This window comes from Taudactylus pleione, unplaced genomic scaffold (genome assembly GCF_031769625.1).
Source record: "Taudactylus pleione unplaced genomic scaffold, aTauple2 ptg000016l, whole genome shotgun sequence".
NCBI classification, from domain to species: domain Eukaryota; kingdom Metazoa; phylum Chordata; class Amphibia; order Anura; family Myobatrachidae; genus Taudactylus; species Taudactylus pleione.
This window is the reverse complement of record NW_028284418.1, coordinates 17,164,719-17,180,497: the sequence shown is the minus strand read 5'-3', so window position 1 is coordinate 17,180,497 and position 15,779 is coordinate 17,164,719. Positions and strand designations below refer to the sequence as shown.

Below are 15,779 nucleotides of genomic sequence, written 5' to 3'. Positions count from 1 at the left end.
TTTGTTATTTCAATGAAAATAAACAAAATGCAGTTCAATAAAAAATCTGAATTTCTCATCGGATTTATGTTTAATAATGAACTTTCTTTTAACCTTTGCTGACATCTTTTCAATTAATACTTTAAAACAAAAAAACCCTTTAATTTTGATGTTCTAGATCTGTGAGCTACCCTAACAACATGCACATGTGGTAGCATGGCCGAGCAGTCTAAGGCGCTGGATTAAGGCTCCAGTCTCTTTGGAGGTGTGGGTGCAAATCTCACTACTGCCATCTTTATTATACAAAGAGTAGGGCAGTTATTGATGGCAAAGTGATTCTTTTTTTCCATTAGATAGGATATTACCCAACTGAAGTTGGTTGGTGGAAGATTCCTATAGCTACTCAACAGTTCATCATTGTTACAAGAGACTTCCCAAACGTTTTAAAAATGTTATCTGCTAAGAGTAAAGATGAGCCAAAATTAAGTTGGCATGAAGTAATTAGAAGTAATATCATAACTAATATTTAATTACTGAGTGGTCTTATCATACAATTAGAGATGGAAATGTTGGCAACGTGACTCATTAATATAAATTGATGGATCTATATTCCGCTTTCTCTATCTTTCCTATCTTTCTGGATTTTAATCTCACAGCTGTCTATATTAGGCATTTGAATAGTACTTCAAAGTTATTTGGATACATCAGTTGCACTAAATGAAGGAAATTTGAAGACAAATATAATCATTACTTGTTAAATGTACCTGGCTTCTTTACATTTTATCTCTGCTTTTCCTGACTTTGGGTAAAGTTTTGAATGACATTCCAGATATGAGAGTAAAAATATTTTAAAGTGTACAGCAGGTTGTAGGATGACAAAGCTATTCAAGCTGCTGGAATCAAATCCCACTGCTGCCATATTTATTCTCCAAGGAGAAGATCCAGTGATATATATCAAAATTTATTCCTAAAGTAGATAAGATATAAAAGAAGCTAAATTTGGTTGGTGGAAGCACACCATAAGCTGTCACATGCAGTAGCTCAAAACAAGTTATCATGGTTTTAATAGTTTTCTCAAACCTTTTTTAGAACTATCTAAAATGTATTGTTGCTCTCAAAAAGTGGCTTTGAATATCTCTGCGAGGTACATTATGCATCTAGCAAGCATCTCAATTTTTGAATATGTCAGTTAAAACAAACAAAAAGTAACTGAGAAAATTAAAAAATCAGTTCTCATCAATATTACCAAGTAAAACATGGATGTTTTTACCTTTCATTGAAATCTTGTATTAGCGAATTGTTTATCATTTCATAGACTTTTAACATGACACTTATTTCCAAGTGTCGCTTTAAAACAAAATTAAACATTTAATTTGCAGCAATCTTAATTATATGAAAGATCTGTGAGACAAGAACTCCATGTGTGCCAGTGGTAGCATGGCCGAGCGGTCTAAGGCGCTGGATTTAGGCTCCAGTCTCTTCGGAGGTGTGGGTTCAAATCACACTGCTGCCAATTTTATTTTCCAAAGAATTGATTTTTGATCAGATATTAACCAACTGAAAAAGGTTGGTGATAGTACCCTGCATTAGCCACCAAGTTCCCAACAGTTCATCATAGTTGCAACAGTCTTCTCAAACCTTTAAAATAATGATATCTGCTAACAATAAAGATATTCAAATTTTAATTTTGCATGAAGTAATTATGTGCCCTATCAGAACTAATATTTTATTACTTCATGCATCTCAATTTCTTTTGTTATTTCAATGAAAATAAACAAAATGCAATTCTATAAAAAATCTGAATTTCTCATCGGATTTATGTTTAATAATGAACTTTCTTTTAACTTTTGCTGACATCTTTTCAATTAATACTTTAAAACAAAAAAACCCTTTTATTTTGATGTTCTAGATCTGTGAGCTACCCTAACAACATGCACATGTGGTAGCATGGCCGAGCAGTCTAAGGCGCTGGATTAAGGCTCCAGTCTCTTTGGAGGTGTGGGTGCAAATCTCTCTACTGCCATCTTTATTATACAAAGAGTAGGGCAGTTATTGATGGCAAAGTGATTCTTTTTTTCCATTAGATAGGATATTACCCAACTGAATTTGGTTGGTGGAAGATTCCTATAGCTACTCAACAGTTCATCATTGTTACAAGAGACTTCCCAAACGTTTTAAAAATGTTATCTGCTAAGAGTAAAGATGAGCCAAAATTAAGTTGGCATGAAGTAATTAGAAGTAATATCATAACTAATATTTAATTACTGAGTGGTCTTATCATACAATTAGAGATGGAAATGTTGGCAACGTGACTCATTGGTATAAATTGATGGATTTATATTCTGCTTTCTCTATCTTTCCTATCTTTCTGGATTTTAATCTCACAGCTGTCTATCTTAGGCATTTGAATAGTACTTCAAAGTTATTTGGATACATCAGTTGCACTAAATGAAGGAAATTTGAAGACAAATATAATCATTACTTGTTAAATGTACCTGGCTTCTTTTACATTTTAGCTCTGCTTTTCCTGACTTTGGGTAAAGTTTTGAATGACATTCCAGATATGAGAGTAAAAATATTTTAAAGTGTACAGCAGGTTGTAGGATGACAAAGCTATTCAAGCTGCTGGAATCAAATCCCACTGCTGCCATATTTATTCTCCAAGGAGAAGATCCAGTGATATATATCAAAATTTATTCCTAAAGTAGATAAGATATAAAAGAAGCTAAATTTGGTTGGTGGAAGCACACCATAAGCTGTCACATGCAGTAGCTCAAAACAAGTTATCATGGTTTTAATAGTTTTCTCAAACCTTTTTTAGAACTATCTAAAATGTATTGTTGCTCTCAAAAAGTGGCTTTGAATATCTCTGCGAGGTACATTATGCATCTAGCAAGCATCTCAATTTTTGAATATGTCAGTTAAAACAAACAAAACGTAACTGAGAAAATTAAAAAATCAGTTCTCATCAATATTACCAAGTAAAACATGGATGTTTTTACCTTTCATTGAAATCTTGTATTAGCGAATTGTTTATCATTTCATAGACTTTTAACATGACACTTATTTCCAAGTGTCGCTTTAAAACAAAATTAAACATTTAATTTGCAGCAATCTTAATTATATGAAAGATCTGTGAGACAAGAACTCCATGTGTGCCAGTGGTAGCATGGCCGAGCGGTCTAAGGCGCTGGATTTAGGCTCCAGTCTCTTCGGAGGTGTGGGTTCAAATCACACTGCTGCCAATTTTATTTTCCAAAGAATTGATTTTTGATCAGATATTAACCAACTGAAAAAGGTTGGTGATAGTACCCTGCATTAGCCACCAAATTCCCAACAGTTCATCATAGTTGCAACAGTCTTCTCAAACCTTTAAAATAATGATATCTGCTAACAATAAAGATATTCAAATTTTAATTTTGCATGAAGTAATTATGTGCCCTATCAGAACTAATATTTTATTACTTCATGCATCTCAATTTCTTTTGTTATTTCAATGAAAATAAACAAAATGCAGTTCAATAAAAAATCTGAATTTCTCATCGGATTTATGTTTAATAATGAACTTTCTTTTAACCTTTGCTGACATCTTTTCAATTAATACTTTAAAACAAAAAAACCCTTTAATTTTGATGTTCTAGATCTGTGAGCTACCCTAACAACATGCACATGTGGTAGCATGGCCGAGCAGTCTAAGGCGCTGGATTAAGGCTCCAGTCTCTTTGGAGGTGTGGGTGCAAATCTCACTACTGCCATCTTTATTATACAAAGAGTAGGGCAGTTATTGATGGCAAAGTGATTCTTTTTTTCCATTAGATAGGATATTACCCAACTGAAGTTGGTTGGTGGAAGATTCCTATAGCTACTCAACAGTTCATCATTGTTACAAGAGACTTCCCAAACGTTTTAAAAATGTTATCTGCTAAGAGTAAAGATGAGCCAAAATTAAGTTGGCATGAAGTAATTAGAAGTAATATCATAACTAATATTTAATTACTGAGTGGTCTTATCATACAATTAGAGATGGAAATGTTGGCAACGTGACTCATTAATATAAATTGATGGATCTATATTCCGCTTTCTCTATCTTTCCTATCTTTCTGGATTTTAATCTCACAGCTGTCTATCTTAGGCATTTGAATAGTACTTCAAAGTTATTTGGATACATCAGTTGCACTAAATGAAGGAAATTTGAAGACAAATATAATCATTACTTGTTAAATGTACCTGGCTTCTTTTACATTTTATCTCTGCTTTTCCTGACTTTGGGTAAAGTTTTGAATGACATTCCAGATATGAGAGTAAAAATATTTTAAAGTGTACAGCAGGTTGTAGGATGACAAAGCTATTCAAGCTGCTGGAATCAAATCCCACTGCTGCCATATTTATTCTCCAAGGAGAAGATCCAGTGATATATATCAAAATTTATTCCTAAAGTAGATAAGATATAAAAGAAGCTAAATTTGGTTGGTGGAAGCACACCATAAGCTGTCACATGCAGTAGCTCAAAACAAGTTATCATGGTTTTAATAGTTTTCTCAAACCTTTTTTAGAACTATCTAAAATGTATTGTTGCTCTCAAAAAGTGGCTTTGAATATCTCTGCGAGGTACATTATGCATCTAGCAAGCATCTCAATTTTTGAATATGTCAGTTAAAACAAACAAAAAGTAACTGAGAAAATTAAAAAATCAGTTCTCATCAATATTACCAAGTAAAACATGGATGTTTTTACCTTTCATTGAAATCTTGTATTAGCGAATTGTTTATCATTTCATAGACTTTTAACATGACACTTATTTCCAAGTGTCGCTTTAAAACAAAATTAAACATTTAATTTGCAGCAATCTTAATTATATGAAAGATCTGTGAGACAAGAACTCCATGTGTGCCAGTGGTAGCATGGCCGAGCGGTCTAAGGCGCTGGATTTAGGCTCCAGTCTCTTCGGAGGTGTGGGTTCAAATCACACTGCTGCCAATTTTATTTTCCAAAGAATTGATTTTTGATCAGATATTAACCAACTGAAAAAGGTTGGTGATAGTACCCTGCATTAGCCACCAAGTTCCCAACAGTTCATCATAGTTGCAACAGTCTTCTCAAACCTTTAAAATAATGATATCTGCTAACAATAAAGATATTCAAATTTTAATTTTGCATGAAGTAATTATGTGCCCTATCAGAACTAATATTTTATTACTTCATGCATCTCAATTTCTTTTGTTATTTCAATGAAAATAAACAAAATGCAATTCTATAAAAAATCTGAATTTCTCATCGGATTTATGTTTAATAATGAACTTTCTTTTAACTTTTGCTGACATCTTTTCAATTAATACTTTAAAACAAAAAAAAACTTTTATTTTGATGTTCTAGATCTGTGAGCTACCCTAACAACATGCACATGTGGTAGCATGGCCGAGCAGTCTAAGGCGCTGGATTAAGGCTCCAGTCTCTTTGGAGGTGTGGGTGCAAATCTCACTACTGCCATCTTTATTATACAAAGAGTAGGGCAGTTATTGATGGCAAAGTGATTATTTTTTTCCATTAGATAGGATATTACCCAACTGAATTTGGTTGGTGGAAGATTCCTATAGCTACTCAACAGTTCATCACTGTTACAAGAGACTTCCCAAACGTTTTAAAAATGTTATCTGCTAAGAGTAAAGATGAGCCAAAATTAAGTTGGCATGAAGTAATTAGAAGTAATATCATAACTAATATTTAATTACTGAGTGGTCTTATCATACAATTAGAGATGGAAATGTTGGCAACGTGACTCATTGGTATAAATTGATGGATTTATATTCTGCTTTCTCTATCTTTCCTATCTTTCTGGATTTTAATCTCACAGCTGTCTATCTTAGGCATTTGAATAGTACTTCAAAGTTATTTGGATACATCAGTTGCACTAAATGAAGGAAATTTGAAGACAAATATAATCATTACTTGTTAAATGTACCTGGCTTCTTTACATTTTATCTCTGCTTTTCCTGACTTTGGGTAAAGTTTTGAATGACATTCCAGATATGAGAGTAAAAATATTTTAAAGTGTACAGCAGGTTGTAGGATGACAAAGCTATTCAAGCTGCTGGAATCAAATCCCACTGCTGCCATATTTATTCTCCAAGGAGAAGATCCAGTGATATATATCAAAATTTATTCCTAAAGTAGATAAGATATAAAAGAAGCTAAATTTGGTTGGTGGAAGCACACCATAAGCTGTCACATGCAGTAGCTCAAAACAAGTTATCATGGTTTTAATAGTTTTCTCAAACCTTTTTTAGAACTATCTAAAATGTATTGTTGCTCTCAAAAAGTGGCTTTGAATATCTCTGCGAGGTACATTATGCATCTAGCAAGCATCTCAATTTTTGAATATGTCAGTTAAAACAAACAAAACGTAACTGAGAAAATTAAAAAATCAGTTCTCATCAATATTACCAAGTAAAACATGGATGTTTTTACCTTTCATTGAAATCTTGTATTAGCGAATTGTTTATCATTTCATAGACTTTTAACATGACACTTATTTCCAAGTGTCGCTTTAAAACAAAATTAAACATTTAATTTGCAGCAATCTTAATTATATGAAAGATCTGTGAGACAAGAACTCCATGTGTGCCAGTGGTAGCATGGCCGAGCGGTCTAAGGCGCTGGATTTAGGCTCCAGTCTCTTCGGAGGTGTGGGTTCAAATCACACTGCTGCCAATTTTATTTTCCAAAGAATTGATTTTTGATCAGATATTAACCAACTGAAAAAGGTTGGTGATAGTACCCTGCATTAGCCACCAAGTTCCCAACAGTTCATCATAGTTGCAACAGTCTTCTCAAACCTTTAAAATAATGATATCTGCTAACAATAAAGATATTCAAATTTTAATTTTGCATGAAGTAATTATGTGCCCTATCAGAACTAATATTTTATTACTTCATGCATCTCAATTTCTTTTGTTATTTCAATGAAAATAAACAAAATGCAGTTCAATAAAAAATCTGAATTTCTCATCGGATTTATGTTTAATAATGAACTTTCTTTTAACCTTTGCTGACATCTTTTCAATTAATACTTTAAAACAAAAAAACCCTTTAATTTTGATGTTCTAGATCTGTGAGCTACCCTAACAACATGCACATGTGGTAGCATGGCCGAGCAGTCTAAGGCGCTGGATTAAGGCTCCAGTCTCTTTGGAGGTGTGGGTGCAAATCTCACTACTGCCATCTTTATTATACAAAGAGTAGGGCAGTTATTGATAGCAAAGTGATTCTTTTTTTCCATTAGATAGGATATTACCCAACTGAAGTTGGTTGGTGGAAGATTCCTATAGCTACTCAACAGTTCATCATTGTTACAAGAGACTTCCCAAACGTTTTAAAAATGTTATCTGCTAAGAGTAAAGATGAGCCAAAATTAAGTTGGCATGAAGTAATTAGAAGTAATATCATAACTAATATTTAATTACTGAGTGGTCTTATCATACAATTAGAGATGGAAATGTTGGCAACGTGACTCATTAATATAAATTGATGGATCTATATTCCGCTTTCTCTATCTTTCCTATCTTTCTGGTTTTTAATCTCACAGCTGTCTATCTTAGGCATTTGAATAGTACTTCAAAGTTATTTGGATACATCAGTTGCACTAAATGAAGGAAATTTGAAGACAAATATAATCATTACTTGTGAAATGTACCTGGCTTCTTTTACATTTTATCTCTGCTTTTCCTGACTTTGGGTAAAGTTTTGAATGACATTCCAGATATGAGAGTAAAAATATTTTAAAGTGTACAGCAGGTTGTAGGATGACAAAGCTATTCAAGCTGCTGGAATCAAATCCCACTGCTGCCATATTTATTCTCCAAGGAGAAGATCCAGTGATATATATCAAAATTTATTCCTAAAGTAGATAAGATATAAAAGAAGCTAAATTTGGTTGGTGGAAGCACACCATAAGCTGTCACATGCAGTAGCTCAAAACAAGTTATCATGGTTTTAATAGTTTTCTCAAACCTTTTTTAGAACTATCTAAAATGTATTGTTGCTCTCAAAAAGTGGCTTTGAATATCTCTGCGAGGTACATTATGCATCTAGCAAGCATCTCAATTTTTGAATATGTCAGTTAAAACAAACAAAAAGTAACTGAGAAAATTAAAAAATCAGTTCTCATCAATATTACCAAGTAAAACATGGATGTTTTTACCTTTCATTGAAATCTTGTATTAGCGAATTGTTTATCATTTCATAGACTTTTAACATGACACTTATTTCCAAGTGTCGCTTTAAAACAAAATTAAACATTTAATTTGCAGCAATCTTAATTATATGAAAGATCTGTGAGACAAGAACTCCATGTGTGCCAGTGGTAGCATGGCCGAGCGGTCTAAGGCGCTGGATTTAGGCTCCAGTCTCTTCGGAGGTGTGGGTTCAAATCACACTGCTGCCAATTTTATTTTCCAAAGAATTGATTTTTGATCAGATATTAACCAACTGAAAAAGGTTGGTGATAGTACCCTGCATTAGCCACCAAGTTCCCAACAGTTCATCATAGTTGCAACAGTCTTCTCAAACCTTTAAAATAATGATATCTGCTAACAATAAAGATATTCAAATTTTAATTTTGCATGAAGTAATTATGTGCCCTATCAGAACTAATATTTTATTACTTCATGCATCTCAATTTCTTTTGTTATTTCAATGAAAATAAACAAAATGCAATTCTATAAAAAATCTGAATTTCTCATCGGATTTATGTTTAATAATGAACTTTCTTTTAACTTTTGCTGACATCTTTTCAATTAATACTTTAAAACAAAAAAACCCTTTTATTTTGATGTTCTAGATCTGTGAGCTACCCTAACAACATGCACATGTGGTAGCATGGCTGAGCAGTCTAAGGCGCTGGATTAAGGCTCCAGTCTCTTTGGAGGTGTGGGTGCAAATCTCACTACTGCCATCTTTATTATACAAAGAGTAGGGCAGTTATTGATGGCAAAGTGATTCTTTTTTTCCATTAGATAGGATATTACCCAACTGAATTTGGTTGGTGGAAGATTCCTATAGCTACTCAACAGTTCATCATTGTTACAAGAGACTTCCCAAACGTTTTAAAAATGTTATCTGCTAAGAGTAAAGATGAGCCAAAATTAAGTTGGCATGAAGTAATTAGAAGTAATATCATAACTAATATTTAATTACTGAGTGGTCTTATCATACAATTAGAGATGGAAATGTTGGCAACGTGACTCATTGGTATAAATTGATGGATTTATATTCTGCTTTCTCTATCTTTCCTATCTTTCTGGATTTTAATCTCACAGCTGTCTATCTTAGGCATTTGAATAGTACTTCAAAGTTATTTGGATACATCAGTTGCACTAAATGAAGGAAATTTGAAGACAAATATAATCATTACTTGTTAAATGTACCTGGCTTCTTTTACATTTTATCTCTGCTTTTCCTGACTTTGGGTAAAGTTTTGAATGACATTCCAGATATGAGAGTAAAAATATTTTAAAGTGTACAGCAGGTTGTAGGATGACAAAGCTATTCAAGCTGCTGGAATCAAATCCCACTGCTGCCATATTTATTCTCCAAGGAGAAGATCCAGTGATATATATCAAAATTTATTCCTAAAGTAGATAAGATATAAAAGAAGCTAAATTTGGTTGGTGGAAGCACACCATAAGCTGTCACATGCAGTAGCTCAAAACAAGTTATCATGGTTTTAATAGTTTTCTCAAACCTTTTTTAGAACTATCTAAAATGTATTGTTGCTCTCAAAAAGTGGCTTTGAATATCTCTGCGAGGTACATTATGCATCTAGCAAGCATCTCAATTTTTGAATATGTCAGTTAAAACAAACAAAAAGTAACTGAGAAAATTAAAAAATCAGTTCTCATCAATATTACCAAGTAAAACATGGATGTTTTTACCTTTCATTGAAATCTTGTATTAGCGAATTGTTTATCATTTCATAGACTTTTAACATGACACTTATTTCCAAGTGTCGCTTTAAAACAAAATTAAACATTTAATTTGCAGCAATCTTAATTATATGAAAGATCTGTGAGACAAGAACTCCATGTGTGCCAGTGGTAGCATGGCCGAGCGGTCTAAGGCGCTGGATTTAGGCTCCAGTCTCTTCGGAGGTGTGTGTTCAAATCACACTGCTGCCAATTTTATTTTCCAAAGAATTGATTTTTGATCAGATATTAACCAACTGAAAAAGGTTGGTGATAGTACCCTGCATTAGCCACCAAGTTCCCAACAGTTCATCATAGTTGCAACAGTCTTCTCAAACCTTTAAAATAATGATATCTGCTAACAATAAAGATATTCAAATTTTAATTTTGCATGAAGTAATTATGTGCCCTATCAGAACTAATATTTTATTACTTCATGCATCTCAATTTCTTTTGTTATTTCAATGAAAATAAACAAAATGCAGTTCAATAAAAAATCTGAATTTCTCATCTGATTTATGTTTAATAATGAACTTTCTTTTAACCTTTGCTGACATCTTTTCAATTAATACTTTAAAACAAAAAAACCCTTTAATTTTGATGTTCTAGATCTGTGAGCTACCCTAACAACATGCACATGTGGTAGCATGGCCGAGCAGTCTAAGGCGCTGGATTAAGGCTCCAGTCTCTTTGGAGGTGTGGGTGCAAATCTCACTACTGCCATCTTTATTATACAAAGAGTAGGGCAGTTATTGATGGCAAAGTGATTCTTTTTTTCCATTAGATAGGATATTACCCAACTGAAGTTGGTTGGTGGAAGATTCCTATAGCTACTCAACAGTTCATCATTGTTACAAGAGACTTCCCAAACGTTTTAAAAATGTTATCTGCTAAGAGTAAAGATGAGCCAAAATTAAGTTGGCATGAAGTAATTAGAAGTAATATCATAACTAATATTTAATTACTGAGTGGTCTTATCATACAATTAGAGATGGAAATGTTGGCAACGTGACTCATTAATATAAATTGATGGATCTATATTCCGCTTTCTCTATCTTTCCTATCTTTCTGGATTTTAATCTCACAGCTGTCTATCTTAGGCATTTGAATAGTACTTCAAAGTTATTTGGATACATCAGTTGCACTAAATGAAGGAAATTTGAAGACAAATATAATCATTACTTGTTAAATGTACCTGGCTTCTTTACATTTTATCTCTGCTTTTCCTGACTTTGGGTAAAGTTTTGAATGACATTCCAGATATGAGAGTAAAAATATTTTAAAGTGTACAGCAGGTTGTAGGATGACAAAGCTATTCAAGCTGCTGGAATCAAATCCCACTGCTGCCATATATATTCTCCAAGGAGAAGATCCAGTGATATATATCAAAATTTATTCCTAAAGTAGATAAGATATAAAAGAAGCTAAATTTGGTTGGTGGAAGCACACCATAAGCTGTCACATGCAGTAGCTCAAAACAAGTTATCATGGTTTTAATAGTTTTCTCAAACCTTTTTTAGAACTATCTAAAATGTATTGTTGCTCTCAAAAAGTGGCTTTGAATATCTCTGTGAGGTACATTATGCATCTAGCAAGCATCTCAATTTTTGAATATGTCAGTTAAAACAAACAAAAAGTTACTGAGAAAATTAAAAAATCAGTTCTCATCAATATTACCAAGTAAAACATGGATGTTTTTACCTTTCATTGAAATCTTGTATTAGCGAATTGTTTATCATTTCATAGACTTTTAACATGACACTTATTTCCAAGTGTCGCTTTAAAACAAAATTAAACATTTAATTTGCAGCAATCTTAATTATATGAAAGATCTGTGAGACAAGAACTCCATGTGTGCCAGTGGTAGCATGGCCGAGCGGTCTAAGACGCTGGATTTAGGCTCCAGTCTCTTCGGAGGTGTGGGTTCAAATCACACTGCTGCCAATTTTATTTTCCAAAGAATTGATTTTTGATCAGATATTAACCAACTGAAAAAGGTTGGTGATAGTACCCTGCATTAGCCACCAAGTTCCCAACAGTTCATCATAGTTGCAACAGTCTTCTCAAACCTTTAAAATAATGATATCTGCTAACAATAAAGATATTCAAATTTTAATTTTGCATGAAGTAATTATGTGCCCTATCAGAACTAATATTTTATTACTTCATGCATCTCAATTTCTTTTGTTATTTCAATGAAAATAAACAAAATGCAATTCTATAAAAAATCTGAATTTCTCATCGGATTTATGTTTAATAATGAACTTTCTTTTAACTTTTGCTGACATCTTTTCAATTAATACTTTAAAACAAAAAAACCCTTTTATTTTGATGTTCTAGATCTGTGAGCTACCCTAACAACATGCACATGTGGTAGCATGGCCGAGCAGTCTAAGGCGCTGGATTAAGGCTCCAGTCTCTTTGGAGGTGTGGGTGCAAATCTCTCTACTGCCATCTTTATTATACAAAGAGTAGGGCAGTTATTGATGGCAAAGTGATTCTTTTTTTCCATTAGATAGGATATTACCCAACTGAATTTGGTTGGTGGAAGATTCCTATAGCTACTCAACAGTTCATCATTGTTACAAGAGACTTCCCAAACGTTTTAAAAATGTTATCTGCTAAGAGTAAAGATGAGCCAAAATTAAGTTGGCATGAAGTAATTAGAAGTAATATCATAACTAATATTTAATTACTGAGTGGTCTTATCATACAATTAGAGATGGAAATGTTGGCAACGTGACTCATTGGTATAAATTGATGGATTTATATTCTGCTTTCTCTATCTTTCCTATCTTTCTGGATTTTAATCTCACAGCTGTCTATCTTAGGCATTTGAATAGTACTTCAAAGTTATTTGGATACATCAGTTGCACTAAATGAAGGAAATTTGAAGACAAATATAATCATTACTTGTTAAATGTACCTGGCTTCTTTTACATTTTATCTCTGCTTTTCCTGACTTTGGGTAAAGTTTTGAATGACATTCCAGATATGAGAGTAAAAATATTTTAAAGTGTACAGCAGGTTGTAGGATGACAAAGCTATTCAAGCTGCTGGAATCAAATCCCACTGCTGCCATATTTATTCTCCAAGGAGAAGATCCAGTGATATATATCAAAATTTATTCCTAAAGTAGATAAGATATAAAAGAAGCTAAATTTGGTTGGTGGAAGCACACCATAAGCTGTCACATGCAGTAGCTCAAAACAAGTTATCATGGTTTTAATAGTTTTCTCAAACCTTTTTTAGAACTATCTAAAATGTATTGTTGCTCTCAAAAAGTGGCTTTGAATATCTCTGCGAGGTACATTATGCATCTAGCAAGCATCTCAATTTTTGAATATGTCAGTTAAAACAAACAAAAAGTAACTGAGAAAATTAAAAAATCAGTTCTCATCAATATTACCAAGTAAAACATGGATGTTTTTACCTTTCATTGAAATCTTGTATTAGCGAATTGTTTATCATTTCATAGACTTTTAACATGACACTTATTTCCAAGTGTCGCTTTAAAACAAAATTAAACATTTAATTTGCAGCAATCTTAATTATATGAAAGATCTGTGAGACAAGAACTCCATGTGTGCCAGTGGTAGCATGGCCGAGCGGTCTAAGGCGCTGGATTTAGGCTCCAGTCTCTTCGGAGGTGTGGGTTCAAATCACACTGCTGCCAATTTTATTTTCCAAAGAATTGATTTTTGATCAGATATTAACCAACTGAAAAAGGTTGGTGATAGTACCCTGCATTAGCCACCAAGTTCCCAACATTTCATCATAGTTGCAACAGTCTTCTCAAACCTTTAAAATAATGATATCTGCTAACAATAAAGATATTCAAATTTTAATTTTGCATGAAGTAATTATGTGCCCTATCAGAACTAATATTTTATTACTTCATGCATCTCAATTTCTTTTGTTATTTCAATGAAAATAAACAAAATGCAGTTCAATAAAAAATCTGAATTTCTCATCGGATTTATGTTTAATAATGAACTTTCTTTTAACCTTTGCTGACATCTTTTCAATTAATACTTTAAAACAAAAAAACCCTTTAATTTTGATGTTCTAGATCTGTGAGCTACCCTAACAACATGCACATGTGGTAGCATGGCCGAGCAGTCTAAGGCGCTGGATTAAGGCTCCAGTCTCTTTGGAGGTGTGGGTGCAAATCTCACTACTGCCATCTTTATTATACAAAGAGTAGGGCAGTTATTGATGGCAAAGTGATTCTTTTTTTCCATTAGATAGGATATTACCCAACTGAAGTTGGTTGGTGGAAGATTCCTATAGCTACTCAACAGTTCATCATTGTTACAAGAGACTTCCCAAACGTTTTAAAAATGTTATCTGCTAAGAGTAAAGATGAGCCAAAATTAAGTTGGCATGAAGTAATTAGAAGTAATATCATAACTAATATTTAATTACTGAGTGGTCTTATCATACAATTAGAGATGGAAATGTTGGCAACGTGACTCATTAATATAAATTGATGGATCTATATTCCGCTTTCTCTATTTTTCCTATCTTTCTGGATTTTAATCTCACAGCTGTCTATATTAGGCATTTGAATAGTACTTCAAAGTTATTTGGATACATCAGTTGCACTAAATGAAGGAAATTTGAAGACAAATATAATCATTACTTGTTAAATGTACCTGGCTTCTTTACATTTTATCTCTGCTTTTCCTGACTTTGGGTAAAGTTTTGAATGACATTCCAGATATGAGAGTAAAAATATTTTAAAGTGTACAGCAGGTTGTAGGATGACAAAGCTATTCAAGCTGCTGGAATCAAATCCCACTGCTGCCATATTTATTCTCCAAGGAGAAGATCCAGTGATATATATCAAAATTTATTCCTAAAGTAGATAAGATATAAAAGAAGCTAAATTTGGTTGGTGGAAGCACACCATAAGCTGTCACATGCAGTAGCTCAAAACAAGTTATCATGGTTTTAATAGTTTTCTCAAACCTTTTTTAGAACTATCTAAAATGTATTGTTGCTCTCAAAAAGTGGCTTTGAATATCTCTGCGAGGTACATTATGCATCTAGCAAGCATCTCAATTTTTGAATATGTCAGTTAAAACAAACAAAAAGTAACTGAGAAAATTAAAAAATCAGTTCTCATCAATATTACCAAGTAAAACATGGATGTTTTTACCTTTCATTGAAATCTTGTATTAGCGAATTGTTTATCATTTCATAGACTTTTAACATGACACTTATTTCCAAGTGTCGCTTTAAAACAAAATTAAACATTTAATTTGCAGCAATCTTAATTATATGAAAGATCTGTGAGACAAGAACTCCATGTGTGCCAGTGGTAGCATGGCCGAGCGGTCTAAGGCGCTGGATTTAGGCTCCAGTCTCTTCGGAGGTGTGGGTTCAAATCACACTGCTGCCAATTTTATTTTCCAAAGAATTGATTTTTGATCAGATATTAACCAACTGAAAAAGGTTGGTGATAGTACCCTGCATTAGCCACCAAGTTCCCAACAGTTCATCATAGTTGCAACAGTCTTCTCAAACCTTTAAAATAATGATATCTGCTAACAATAAAGATATTCAAATTTTAATTTTGCATGAAGTAATTATGTGCCCTATCAGAACTAATATTTTATTACTTCATGCATCTCAATTTCTTTTGTTATTTCAATGAAAATAAACAAAATGCAATTCTATAAAAAATCTGAATTTCTCATCGGATTTATGTTTAATAATGAACTTTCTTTTAACTTTTGCTGACATCTTTTCAATTAATACTTTAAAACAAAAAAACCCTTTTATTTTGATGTTCTAGATCTGTGAGCTACCCTAACAACATGCACATGTGGTAGC

The 15,779-nt window shown here is 32.9% G+C and overlaps 9 non-coding genes across 9 annotated transcripts; all 9 read left to right on the top strand.

Moving 5' to 3' along the window:
- Positions 1-1,410: 1,410 nt before the first annotated feature.
- On the top strand, positions 1,411-1,492 carry TRNAL-UAG (transfer RNA leucine (anticodon UAG)). Its single transcript has one exon. It is a non-coding gene; the product is annotated as a tRNA-Leu (tRNA).
- A 1,650-nt stretch (positions 1,493-3,142) lies between these two features.
- Positions 3,143-3,224, top strand: TRNAL-UAG (transfer RNA leucine (anticodon UAG)). The gene has a single exon. It is a non-coding gene; the product is annotated as a tRNA-Leu (tRNA).
- A 1,650-nt stretch (positions 3,225-4,874) lies between these two features.
- On the top strand, positions 4,875-4,956 carry TRNAL-UAG (transfer RNA leucine (anticodon UAG)). Its single transcript has one exon. It is a non-coding gene; the product is annotated as a tRNA-Leu (tRNA).
- Positions 4,957-6,605: 1,649 nt separating this feature from the next.
- On the top strand, positions 6,606-6,687 carry TRNAL-UAG (transfer RNA leucine (anticodon UAG)). The gene has a single exon. It is a non-coding gene; the product is annotated as a tRNA-Leu (tRNA).
- A 1,650-nt stretch (positions 6,688-8,337) lies between these two features.
- On the top strand, positions 8,338-8,419 carry TRNAL-UAG (transfer RNA leucine (anticodon UAG)). Its single transcript has one exon. It is a non-coding gene; the product is annotated as a tRNA-Leu (tRNA).
- Positions 8,420-10,069: 1,650 nt separating this feature from the next.
- TRNAL-UAG (transfer RNA leucine (anticodon UAG)) lies at positions 10,070-10,151 on the top strand. The gene has a single exon. It is a non-coding gene; the product is annotated as a tRNA-Leu (tRNA).
- Positions 10,152-11,800: 1,649 nt separating this feature from the next.
- TRNAL-UAG (transfer RNA leucine (anticodon UAG)) lies at positions 11,801-11,882 on the top strand. Its single transcript has one exon. It is a non-coding gene; the product is annotated as a tRNA-Leu (tRNA).
- A 1,650-nt stretch (positions 11,883-13,532) lies between these two features.
- TRNAL-UAG (transfer RNA leucine (anticodon UAG)) lies at positions 13,533-13,614 on the top strand. Its single transcript has one exon. It is a non-coding gene; the product is annotated as a tRNA-Leu (tRNA).
- Positions 13,615-15,263: 1,649 nt separating this feature from the next.
- On the top strand, positions 15,264-15,345 carry TRNAL-UAG (transfer RNA leucine (anticodon UAG)). Its single transcript has one exon. It is a non-coding gene; the product is annotated as a tRNA-Leu (tRNA).
- The last annotated feature ends 434 nt before the right edge of the window (positions 15,346-15,779 follow it).